The following is a 13,712-nucleotide window of genomic DNA, read 5'->3' as shown; positions in this document are numbered from 1 at the left end:
GTTTGTTTCTGTGAAGACCATAACCAAAAATAACCTGGAGAAGATAGGGTTCATTTTCCATCCTCAGAGGAAAACACAAAATGATAGAGAAACCCAACTTACTGGCTTGCTCAGCCTGCTTTCATGGTTTTTGTTTGTTTTGGGATTTTGGATTTTTTTTCTTCTTCTTCTTTTTCTGGAGGCGGGGAACGTGTTTTTGAAGATAGGGCCTCCCTACATTCTAGGCCTGCCATGGATACATACTGAGATTCCGCCTCAAAAAAATAAAGAAAGGCAGCTGGGCGTGGTGCTGAATGCCTCTAATCTTATCTCTCAGGAGGCAGAGGCAGATGGATCTCTGTGAGTTCAAGGCCAGCCTAGTCTAGGACAACCAGAGCTGTTACACAGAAAAACCCTGCTTTGAAAACCTAAAAGAGAAAGGCTCAGCTTTAATAACAGCACTTTTAGAAATGGTTGGATGTTTTATTTATGTGTATGTGTGTCGCCCTGTGTGAGTGTGTGTCCATCATGTGCCAGCAGGGTCCTCTAGATCTAGAAGTACAGGCAGTGTGAGCCAGCTCGTGGGTGCAGGGAACGGAACCCAGGTCCTCTGCAAGAGTACACTACACACTCTACACCACCGGTCCATCTCTCCAACGCAAAGGAAATACTTAAAAAGCCAGGTGTGGTGGTACATGCCTGTAATCCCAACACTGGTCTGCAGAGGCAACCCAGAATAGCCACGGCAACACAGAGAAACCCTGTCTCAAACAAAAACCAAAAAACGCAAACAGAAACTAAATTCTAGTCCTAATCCTCCTACCTGTAAACTGCCTCGTGGCTCCTGCGGTTATGTAACACCGTAATGTTGAAAAGGCTCTACAAGTACAATAGCCTGAGGTCATCTTTCCCTTTGCCACTCCATACTTTTGATTTCAATCTTTCCCCAAACTATAGATGTATTCTAAGAAGCTCTTGTGATCCATGCCATATGCTCATGATGGTCATGATCATACATACATACAAAAAAGGTGATAAAACATCCTAATAGAAAATCTAATGACAAATAATGGCAATTTATACAATCCTCCAAGCTCGTCTTCAAAATACCTACAACTGCATACCTCTGAGTCCAGGAATTAATATAAGCAAGTCATCAGAAAGTACAGTATATAGCTGATAAATTTTTTTTGGCAGGTTAAATGTACTGAATGCATTTCCCACTTACATTTCAAATTTGCAGTGTGTATTGTTGTTGTTGGGTTTGTGTTTATTTGCTCTTTCCAGACAAGTTTTCTCTGGCTGTGAACTCAATTTATAAAACAGGCAAGCTTGCAAGCTTCAAACTAACAGAGATGATATCCTCCTGCCTCTGCCTCCTGGTGCTGGGATTAAAGGCGTGTACTATGATGCCTAGCTGAGGCTTTTGGGGTTTGGTTTGTTTCCTGATGGTGGACTGTGTCGGTTTCTGTTGTTTTAGGGAGGTTGCATTTAGTGTTTGTGTGTGTGTATGTGTGTGTGTTTTGATTTTTGGTTTTTTGAGGTAGGGTTTCTCTGTGTAACAGCCCTGGCTGGCCTGGACTCACTTTGTCAACCAAGCTGCCTCTGCCTCTTCGAATGCTGGGATTACAGGCCTGCACCATCACACCAGGCTTTGTGGATATGTTTTAAGTTGTCAGGAAAAAAAAAAAAAAACACTTGTAGAAATTTGTTTTCTTGGCCTACTATGTGGGTTCCAGAAACCAAAATTAGGTTATCAGGTTTAACAGCAGGTGTCTTGTCCAGCTGAACCATCTCCCCAGCATTAACATTTCTTCTTCCTTTGGAAGAGCAGGCAGCACTCTTAACCACTGAGCCATCTCTCCAGCCCAACATTTCTTCTTTAATAGTCAATTTTCTCTTATAGTTCCCAAAATGGAAGAGAAGAACAGCAATCTAAAACAATGTTTGTCAACTGATACTATTTCAGAAACATCATCAACTAAGCTTCAAATTCAAAGGAGTATCTTCCTAATGCTGCAACCTTTTAATTCAGCTTCTCATGTTGTAGTTACCCCGAGCATAAAATTATTTCCCTACTACTTTGTAATTACAGCAGGACATGGTGGTGCACGCGTTTAATCCCAGCACACAGGAGGCAGAGGCAGGAGGATCGCTGTGAGTTCCAGGCCAGCCTGGTCTAGAAACAGAGTCCAGGACAGCCAGGGCTACACAGAGAAACCCTGTCTCAAAAAACCAAAAACAAACAAAACAAAACTAACTACTTCATAACTAATTCTGCTACTGTTATAAATCATAATATAAATGTCTGCCATGCAGGATATCTGCTATGCAACACCCCCTCCAAGGGGTTGCAACCCACAGGCTGAGAAATGGGACAGAGAGATGGCAAAGCAGTTGAGAACCCTGTCTGCTCCTCCAGAGAACCAGGGTTCAACTCCCAACACCCACATGACAGCTCACAACTGTCCCTATTTCAGTCCCAGGTGATCCAAAGTACTATTTCAACCCCCACAGGCACTGCATGCAAGTGGTACTCTTACACACAAGCAAAAACAGCCACACACATAAAGTAATAAAATCAAATTAAAAAGTTTGAAAGCTTCCCTGGTGGTCCTCAGAGAAAGGATAGCAGGCTACCAAGAAGAGACTTGATACCCTATGAGCATATACAGGGGGAGGAGGTCCCCCTCAGTCACAGTCACAGGGGAGGGGAGTAAGGGGAAAATGGGAGGGAGGGAAGAATGGGAGGATACAGGGGATGAGATAACAATTGAAATATAATATGAATAAATTAATAAAATATTTTTTTTAAAAAGTTTGAAAGCTTCACAACCACGTAACTACCAGCTCAGTATTCTTCATTACTCCCAAGACTAAAGGTTTAAGTTTGAACAGCATTAACATTCTCTCACATCAGTAACAGGTTCAGTATTCTGTATCTGAAATGATAATTTTTTGAGGTTTTAAAATAATGGTGCAAACTTTTACTGGCTAAACATGCCATAAAAATAAATAAAGCTGCCAGGCATGGTGGCACATGCCTTTAATCCCAGCAGACAGGTGGATCACTGTGAGTTCAAGGCCAACTTGGACTACAAAGCAAGCCCAGGACAGCCGAGGCTAACACAGAGAGACCTTGTCTCGAAAAACCAAAAAAAAAATTTTAAATAAATAAATAAAACTGGGAATAGGGGGGTGGATGCTAGAGAAATGGCACAGTGGCTAAAAACACCTGCTGCTCTTCCAGATGAATAGAATTTGGCTTATACCATCCATGTCAGGCAGTTCACAACCACCTTCAACTTCAGGGGGATCGGACACCCTCTTGTGGCCTCCATGGGCACCAGCACAAAATTTTATACACATATATACATGTAGGCCTACATACCAGCAGAAAGCATTTGATCACATTATAGATGGTTGTGAGCCACCATGTGGTTGCTGGGAATTGAACTCAGGATCTCTGAAGAACAGTCAGTGCTCTTAACCACTGAGCCATCTTTTCAGCTCACAAGCAGAATTTTTTAATGGAGCAGGCAAGAGGCCACCAACCCCTGAAACCTGAATTCAATCTTCAGAATCCACATGGTAGGAGAGAAATATCCTGCAAGTTGTCAGCTGCCCTCCACATATGCTCCATGGTATGCACAGGTACTTACACACACACTTACACACACACTTACACACACACACACACACCAATAAATTTAATTTTTGAATTGTATTGATTATTTTTAAAATCAGAATTTAAATTCTAGCCTCACACTGACTAGAAAACTTCAAGTTTTGGGTTTAGTAATAGCCAACCTCTATTTCTTCACCAAACTGTAAGTTAGTATCTCACTTAATGCATGATTTAATCTTGCTATTGGGGAAACTCACCATGGAAGGGAAGATAGAAACAAAGCAGCATGACAATACACAATCTGTTGGCCACACTGTACTGCTTTGCCAAGCAGTGGTAAACAGTGTCCCATTGTTTTCTTACTTTGAATGCAACTCCTAAGGCCCTACTGCCGTCATTTCCCAGTGGTTCAGGCCTATAATCTCAACACTTGGGTGGCTGAGGCTGTAGGATCTTGCCACATAGCAAGACACTACCTTTTAAAGCAGGGCCTGGTGTCACACGCCTTTTAATTCCAGCACTCGGGAGGCAGAGGCAGGCAGGTCACTTTGAGTCTGAGGCTAGCCTGGTCTACAAAGCAAGTCCAGGACAGCCAGGGCTACATAGAGAAGCCCTGCCTTTTAAAGAGGACTAGGGAATCAGAGGTTGGAAGGCAGCATGGAGAGATGGCTCAGTGGTTAAGAACACTGGTTGCTCTTCCAGAGGTCCTGAGTTCAATCTTCAGCAACCACATGGTGGCTCACAACCATCTATATTGGTATCAGATGCCCTCTTCTGGCATACAGGAGTACATGTAGATGGAGCACTCATACATAAAATCAATAAAATCTTTAAAAAAAAATAAAATAAAATAAAATAAATTTTTTAAAAAACAGCCTGGTAAAGAGCAAGTTTCAGATAAAGAAAAATAAAGACCCAGGTGTAGTGGAGCATCACCCTTTAATCCCAGCACAGAGGCATGCAAACCTCTAAATTCTAGTCAATACTGCTCAGGCAGTTTGGTTGAGAGTGAGGAGAGCAGTGCCCTGGAGTTGAGTTGTGGGCTTCAGGGGCAGTTTTTTACCAGGAGAGTTTTACAGAGACAGGTAGAAGAGAACAAACTAGACAAGAGTGAAGACAGTGAGCCACAGAAAGAGAAGAAGCCAGAAGATTAGAATATACTGCCAAAGCTAGTATGAGGCCAAGCTGTGCAACAAGAAACTGAGAGAAGCCAGAGTGAATCTGTCAGCTAGAGAGGAGTTTGAGCCAGAGCAGCTGAGTTGAACCAGCCAGCCAGAGTTCAGAAAGAACTAGAAAGCATGAGCTTACTCGGCAGTAAGTTTCAGAGGCTGAAAACATTCTAAGCCTAGGTTAGAGTATACAGAGAACAGAAGCTTCCAGGACTAGGCCTAGGTTAGCAGACGGAAGCACTAAGCCTCCAAGATGGCAATTACCACAGGAGAATAAAAGTTACTTTTACACTATTTAAGTTATAGTATGACCAAATAATGGAAAACTATATTAAGACTATAAATTGGGCAATGTAGTAGTAAATTCCTTTAATCCCAGCACTCAGGAGGCAGAGGCAGGCGGATCTCTGTGAGTCTACAAATCTAGTCCAGGACAGCCAAAGCTACAGAGAAACCTTGGGGGCAGGGGGAGGGTGCAAGACTATAAAAGGGACTGGACTTAGGGGCTGGAGAGATGGCTCAGAGGTTAAGAGCACTGTCTTGCTCTTCCAGAGGTCTTGAGTTCAATTCCCAGCAACCACATGGTGGCTCACAACCATCTATAATGTGATCTGATGCCTTCTCCTGGTATGCAGGCAGCTCACTGTAAACATAATAAATGTAAGTATTTTTAAAGGTATTGTGTAGTCCAGGCTAGCCTTGAACTCACACTTGTTGCAGATTCCCTAGTTTTCTGTGGCACAGTAAATTTTAGGCTAGTTTGGGTTACAAGAGACACTGTCTAGAAAGAGAGAGCGAAAGGGGGAGAGGGAGCACCAGCAGGCTGGGGAGATGATTCGGCGGACAAGAACATTTGATGTGGGGCCTGGAGAGATGGCTCAGAGGTTAAGGGCACTGTCTGCTCTTACAGAGGTCCTGAGTTCAATTCCCAGCAACCACATGGTGGCTCACAACCATCTATACTAGCGTCTGATGCCCTCTTCTGAGATGAGGTGTACATGCAGATAGTGCACTCATGTATATAAAATAAGTTAACAAATCTAAAAAAAAAAAACAAAAAGAACAACATTTGATGTGGATGACTGGGTGTGGTGGCAGCAGCGGTGCACGCCTTTAATCCCAGCACTTGGGAGACAAAGGCAGGCGGATCTCTGTGAGTTTGAGGCCAGCTTGGTCTACAAAATGAGTCCAGGACAGCCAACACTACAGAGAGAAACCCTGTATCCCCCCCCCCCAAAAAAAGAATTAAGAAATGACTCAGCTCACTGAGTACAACTGCTTGCTGCCAATTCTAACTACCAGAGTCCAATTCCTGAATGGATGCAGAAGCAAAGAGCCAAACACTGAAAGTTGTCCTTTGACTTCCTCACATATGGTCACATGGACATATGCGCACACGTGTGTACATATACACACACACAACACAGGAAGTTAATAAATGCAAAGAAAACAATTTTTGCTGGGCAGTGATGGCGCACTCCTGTAATCTCAGCACTGGGGAGTCAGAAGCAGGCGGATCGCTGTGAGTTCGTGGTGGGCCTGGTCTAGAGAATGATTCCAGGACAGCAGGGCTGCATGTCTCAAACTAAAAAGTTAAAAATAAAATTAAAAAAAAAAAAAAAGCAAAATCTGGAGAGGAAACAGAAAAAAGGAACCCAACCCATTTTTTACTGCTATTGAATAGTGCAAGTACAGAAATCAGTATAGAAATTCATGCGAGATTCAAAATACATATAGCCCATATACTATTCCCGGGAACACACATAACCAAAGGCTTCATATCCTGCCACAGACATACCTGCACATCTTTTTTTGGACAGGGCCTCACTACGTAGCACTGGCTGTCCTGGAATTAGAAATGCAGAGCAGCCTCAAATATACAGACTGTCCTGCCCCTGCCTCGTAAGTGCTAGTAAGCAGCACGCCTGGCTGTACTCACACTGCTGTTCTCTTTCACAAGAAATGGAACGAAGCTGGGTGAGGTGTCACATGCCTGTGACCCCCAGCACTCGGGGGGGGGGGGGGGGCAGGTAAAGGCTCTGTGAGTTCAAGTCCAGCCTGGTCTACAAAGCAAGTCCAGGACATCCAGAGCTACACAGAGACCTTGTCTCAAAGAAGAAAAAGAAAATGGAATTAATCTACTTATCCATCAACAAGTGAATAGATAATGAAAATGTGATCACACACATACATATGCACACACACAAATGGAATTTTAGTCAACCATAAAGAAAAATTAAATATGCAGAAAAATGGATAGGGGCTGGAAAAATGGTTCGGTGGTTAAGAGCACTTTCTTGCAAAGGACCTGAGTTCTCTTGGTGCCCAGCAGCAGCATGCTGGCTCCCACCACCTCTAACTCCAGTTACAGGGGATCCAATACCTTCTTGTGATCTCTGCGGGTACTAAGCATGCACTCTACACGTGCATACACATGTAAGCAAAATACTTACACATGTAAAGTGAAATAAATCTTTAAAAATGGATAGATCTGGAAATTATATTAAGTAATCAGACACACAAAAGACAAAACTACATGTTCTCTCTCACATATGGATTCTAGCTTTTATTTTATATGTGTGTGCTTCTGGTTGTGCCTGCATACATGTATGCATGTAAGTTTATTATGAGTATAGTTCATTAAATTACAAAGGAGCATCAAAAATGAGATATAGGTTTAGAAGACACCGTAAAGGTAAGAGAACACAGTTGGCATGAAAGTAGAAAAGAAATTAACAAAAAGCAAATTATATACAAAAACGCCATAATGAAACCGATTTGTTTGTTAATTTTTAAAAATTAGGGGCTGGAAAGATGGCTCAAGTCAACAGCACTGGCTGCTCTTCCCAGCACATACGTAACAGTTACCACCGTCTATCTATAACTCCAGTTCCAAAAATCCCATACTTTCTCTGTGCCTTGGGCACTGTACACACATGGTGCACAGACATACATCTAGGCAAAATACCCATTACACTATTTTTAAAAAGAGTAAAAACAAAAAAGCAGTTGTCGGAGGCTAGAGAGATGGCTCAGCGGTTAAGAGCACTCACTACCTGTTCTTCCAAAGGACCCAGGTTCAATTTCCAGCACCCACACACCAGCTCACACCTGTTTGTCACTCCAAGGTCTGAGACCCTCACACAGACATACACGCAGGCAAAGCACCAATGCACATAAATAAAAAAATTTTTAATTATTTTTAAAAAGCAGCTGGCAATGTTAAATTAAACTAGCCAAATCTTACACTGTTTAACTTTGTTCTCAGTGCAACAGTCCTTGGGAAAAAAATTTTTCAGAGCCACTTCAGGAGTCAGCAGTAACAATTTTTTTTGGTTTGGATTTTCTCCCCCTGCCTCCCATAGGTTTTAATTTTATTGTTTTGCCTCATCAAAGACAAAATAAAAATAAAAATCGTGTAATCCTAGGCTATATTTAGCTAATAGCACAGAATATGAAACCTGAGTTAAAAAGGTAGGGCTAGAGAGACAGCTCAGTGGATAAAGGCACCTGTAACCAGGCCTGACATCAGTTCAGTTCCCAGGACCCACGTGGTAGAAAGCTGTCCTTTGACTGCCACACTAGTGCCATGGCTCATCTATATGGGTTGTGGACACACATACACTAAATAGATGGAATAAAGAAATTTTAGCAAGGCAGTGGTGGTGCACGCCTTTAATCCCAGTATTCAAAAGGCAGAGGCAGGTGGACTGCTCTGAGTTCGAGGCCAGGCTGGTCTACAAAAGGAATCCAGGACAGCCAGGGCTACACAAAGAGACCCTGGCTCATACCCACCACCTCATAAAAAGCTCCTTTCCTTTTCTAAAATATGCTAATGCAGCTCTGGCAATTCATGCCTATAAATCCCAGAACACAGGCACCTAAAGCAGAGGGGCTGTCCTGGAAATCTGAAGCTGCCTGAGATATCTAACTAATACCAGTGTCAAAACAAAAATAATTTAAAACGTAATCAGGCAGATTCAGTAGCACACACCTGTAATCCCAGCACTCTGGGAGGTAGAGGCAGGCAGATCTCTGCAGTTTACAAAGTGAGTTCAGGACAGCCAAAGCTATACAGAAAATCTTGTCTCCAAAAATAAATAAATCCACTTTAAAAAAACAAACAAACCTATAAACATATACATATAACTTCTTTGAAAGATAAACTTTTATTTACATTCCAATGAGAAACTCAGTGTTTACCTAAGACTGCTGAAACAGTATTTCCATGGTGAAGGTGTTTAATTTACTATAAACTTTTTTAAAAGCTTCAAGTAAGTTCAATGTCCTCCTCATGTACTGTCAAGTTTGAGCTAGCCTGAGTTACACAAGACCTTGTTTCTAAACAAACAAACAAACAAGCCAGCCAGCCAGGTATGGTGGCCAAGGCCACACAGAGAAACCCTGTCTCGAAAAATCAAAAATTAAAATAAAAAAAAAAATTTAATGAATGTATGAATGAATTTATGTTTCAAAAGTGAAATTAAAATTTTTAAACTCAGGCTGGAGAGATGGCTCAGAGGTTTAAGAGCACTGGTTGTCCTTCCAAAGGTCCTGAGTTCAACTCCCAGCAACCACATGGTGGCTCACAACATCTAGAATGAGACCTGGTGCCCTCTTCTGGCCTGCTCACATGCAGGATGAATACAATATAAACAATAAATTAATCAATAAATCTTTTTTTTAAATGTTTACACTCTTTGAGTAACATAGAAATACATAAAACTTTGTGATTAATGTTCATAGCACTAGAACTATAGTTTAAAAATCAGCAACCTAGCCAGCATGGTAACATACATCTTTAATTGCAGCACTTGGGAGGCAGAGGAAAGCATTATGGGGCCAGCCCAGTCTACAACTAGTCATGGCTACATAATGAGCAATCTTCAAGCCAGCAACATAATTCAACAAGTAAAAACGATCACCACCAAGCCTGACAACTGGAATCCACTGCCTAGTACCTACAGAGAATACCCTGTCTCATACACAAAAAAACACCAGTCACCTAGGAACCCTAACTGTATTTACTTGCACATATTAATAATCACTATACTTTATATATCAAGCTTTCATAAACAACTGTAAGAAGTATTGTCTTGTATAACTGTAAAAATATTATCTGGGGCTAAAGAGATGACTCAGCAATTAAGAACACTTGCTCTTGCAGAGGCTCCACGGCAGTTCCAAACATCCACATGGCAGCTCACAACAGCCTGGAACTCCAGCTCCCGTGGACCCAAACCTGACTTCTGCTGCAGCACATCTGTAGTCCCACATCCAACAACGGCTATTTTCCTTTTGCTATTTTGGCAGAGAAAGGGTCTCATGCAGTCCTGGCTCCCCTCAAATTCCCTATGTAGCTGACGATGACCTTGCACTTGTGAACCTACTGCATCCACCACCATCCCAGGTGCTGGGATACAGGTGTGTACCACTAAGATAGATTTTATGGGGTGCTGGGATCAAACATAGATTTCAACATGTTCCTGAAAGAACTATATCCCCAGCCCGTGACAATTTTTTTTCTTACTTTTTGGTAGTGGTGGTGGTGTTTTGGTTGGTTGGTTGATTTTTGCGTTTTGGGGTTCAGTTTGGTTTGGTTTGGTTTGGTTTTTCGAGACAGGGTTTCTCTGTAGCCTTGGCTGTCCTAGACTCACTTTGTAGACCAGGCTGGCCTCGAACTCACAGGGATCCACCTGCCTCTGCCTCCTGAGTGCTGGGATTAAAGGCGTGCGCCACCACGCTGGCTGATTTTTGGTTTTTCAAGACAAGGTTTCTCTGTGTAACCTTGCCTTTAACTGGAATTTGCTCTGTAGACCAGGTTGGCCTCAAACTCATAGATCCTCCTGCCTGTATGTGTAACAGCACCAGCCAGCAAGAGAGCAGTTTTGAAAGACACTGCCTCACCCATGGCCCCCCGTATCTCTTCATGGCCTGGAAGATGACTCAATAACCATGCTGGCAACGGCAAGTGTTCCCCAAAGCTTCCCATGCCCACCTGCTCTAGGACCTCACATCATGAGAGAGATACTGCTGCTACATCAGGTTTGCTTGAAAACCACTTAACACTTTAGAAACATATACTTGGCATCCAAAAATACACCCAGAGAAAGCTGCATATCCTACCTTCAGATAATTTCCTTGAAGGCCATAAAAGTAAATAAAGGCTGGGCCTCTTGCAGCAAATACAGCAAAGCAAGAAACAGTCTGTAACCTGGTGACAGACCATCATCATCATTGTTGCAAAGTGGAAGGATAAAGAGACAAAGGGGTTCCAACCTGGGACCCTCGAAGACTGAACAACCAACAGGCACTGTTTCAACCATAAAGTGCTCAGTGTCGAGGAGAGCCTAGGTTATTCTCTTGATTGGTTAGGGTCATCATTTTCTGACTAACCCAAGAGCACATGAATATTATATTATAGTTGTTTGGCGGGGCAACTTTTTGTCATAATATTTGCATACAGATGTGAAGATAAATGGATCCCACATTATACCAAACTCAGCTGAAAGGGATTAGAATTGTCAGAATAAGTCTGACAATTGTTATTAGAAATAGCCCATAAGCAGCTGGGCGTAGTGGCACACACCTTTAATCCCAGGCAGAGGCAGGTGGATCTCTGAGTTCAAGGCCAACCTGGTCTTCAAAGCAAGTCTAGGACAGCCAGGGGTGTTAAATAAACTGTCTCGAAAAAGAACTTTAAAAAGAAAGAGGGGGCTGAAGAGATGGCTCAGAGGTTAAGAGCACTGGCTATTCTTCCGGAGGTCCTGAGTTCAATTCCCAGCAACCAGAGGGTGGCTCATAACCATCTATAATAAGATCCGGTGCCCTCTTCTGGTCTGCTGACTCACATGCAGGTAGAATACTGTATAAATAATAAATATTTATTTAAAGAAAGAAAGCCAGCCAACTAGGAGGTCAGGCAGTGGTGGCTAGTCCCAGCACTCAGAAGGCAGAGACACGCAATCTCTGAGTTCGAGACCAGCCTGCTCTACAGAGTAAGTCCACGAAAACCAGGGCTACACAGAAAAACCCTGTCTCGGGAGAAAAAATTAAAAAGAAAGAGTAAGCCCCTAAATAAAATCTATCTGACAGGGCTGGAGAGATGGCTCAGAGGTTAAGAGCACTGTCTGCTCTTCCAAAGGTCCTAAGTTCAATTCCCAGCAACCACATGGTGGCTCACAATCATCTATAGTGAGATCTGGTGCCCTCTTCTGGCCTGCAGGTGTACATGCAGGCAGAACACTGTATGACTAATAAATCTTTAATAAATAAATAAATAAATAAATAAATAAATAAATAAAAATCTGACAATTGTAGCTCTGGCCTATGAACAGCCTACAATTTCATCAAATGCAGCTACTCTTCTTGAAATTCCCATAAAATGGATTTTAAAATGTTCCTACATTTCTAGCACAGCATCCTCAATGACATAGAATCTAGCCAGTTCATCCATTTCTTCTTTGATAACTGCAACTTCAATAAAGGCACACTGATCCAGTACACAAGGAGGAGAGCATATCCCTCAAAGTTTTCTCATTTTCCCACTACTTGCTTCCTAGGAGAGGATGTTCTCTTTCTGTTCCTTTGCTGAATGAAAATAAACATAAAAGTTCTCACATTTTTTTTAAAGTAAAGAGACAGGGATTCTGCAAGCGCTCACATTGTTCTTGGTTCCTGAGTGGCAAGCCCCTGCCACAGTTAACTTTCCAGCAGCCAGGGGGTCCAAAGCTGGTTCAATATTCAGGTACAAAGTACAAAGGGAAGTTACCTGCACACGGGAGAAAAGCTTTTACCAAACATTTGCTTGGTATCTGCTGATGTCCAAGGTGACTTTAAATAGGTTCCACAAGGGCTTCTCAACTCTGCAAGCGGCCTTAGCTGACATCACCATTACCTACTACAGGGTCTCCCTCGCCCAGGCTGCTCTCAACGCACTGCGCGTACCCCTCATCTCCCACTTCCACTCACCAAGTTCTGGGACTATGGAAGTGCATCATAAAGCCAATTTATGTGGTACCAAGGACCAAGCTCAGGACTTCACATGTGTCAGGCAAACATTCTACCAACTGAGCAACATTCACAGCCCTAATACTACCTTTTTTATAACTATTTACATTTGTATCTATGTGTCTGTGCACACTGGCTCCCCTAGGAATTCAATTACAAACGTCTGTGAGGGGCTGGAGAGATGGCTCAGTGGTTAAGAGCACTGTCTGATCTTCCAAAGGACCCAGGTCCAATTCCCAGCATCCACGTGGCAGCTCACAACTGTCTGTAACTCCAAGACTTGACTCCCTCACACCAATGCACATAAATTAAAGTTAAATAAAATACTGAAAAAGAAAACAGACAACAACAAATGTCTGTGAGCTGTACAATGTACACTATATATCCCAGAATCCCACCTTTAATCCCAGCACTCAGGAGACAGAGGCCGATGGATCTCTGTGAGTCTGAGGCCAGCCTGGTCTACAAAGCTTTTATATGTGGAGGAGCTGTAGCTCCAAGACTTAAGACCCTGAGACAAGAGGACCAACCAGGAAGGAGTTCAAGGCCAGCCTTGAACTATCAAAAAACAGGTTGAGCGGGGGTTGTGACACACACCTGTAATCCCAGCACTTAGGTAGACAGAGGCAGGCTGATCTCTTTGAGTTCAAGGCCAGCCTGGTCAAGACATCCAAAGCTACATAGAGAAACCCTGTCTTAAAACATCAAAAGGAAAAAAAAAAAGCTGATTCTCCTTGTTCTTTTGGAGGTGGGGGATGGGGAGAATGGTCCAATCCTGGAGGTTGAAGCCAGGGCCTCAGCCACACTAGGAAAACACCACTACTCCTTATTTTGAGACAATGTCTCACTAAATTACCCAAACTGGCCTTGAAATCATCTTGTAGTCCAGGAAGATCCTTGACTATGATTCCCCTGTCTCAGCTTCC

At 42.7% G+C, this 13,712-nt stretch overlaps 1 protein-coding gene across 7 annotated transcripts in view; it reads right to left on the bottom strand.

The window, feature by feature from the left end:
• USP34 (ubiquitin specific peptidase 34) overlaps positions 1–13,712 on the bottom strand; it is a 176,598-nt gene that overhangs the window by 159,499 nt on the left and 3,387 nt on the right. The window lies entirely within an intron of this gene.

The sequence above is a fragment of the Acomys minous genome, assembly GCF_964271855.1.
Source record: "Acomys minous genome assembly, chromosome: 10".
Lineage (NCBI taxonomy): Eukaryota > Metazoa > Chordata > Mammalia > Rodentia > Muridae > Acomys > Acomys minous.
Note: the sequence above shows the minus strand (reverse complement) of the source record. Positions and strands in the feature narration are given on the sequence as shown.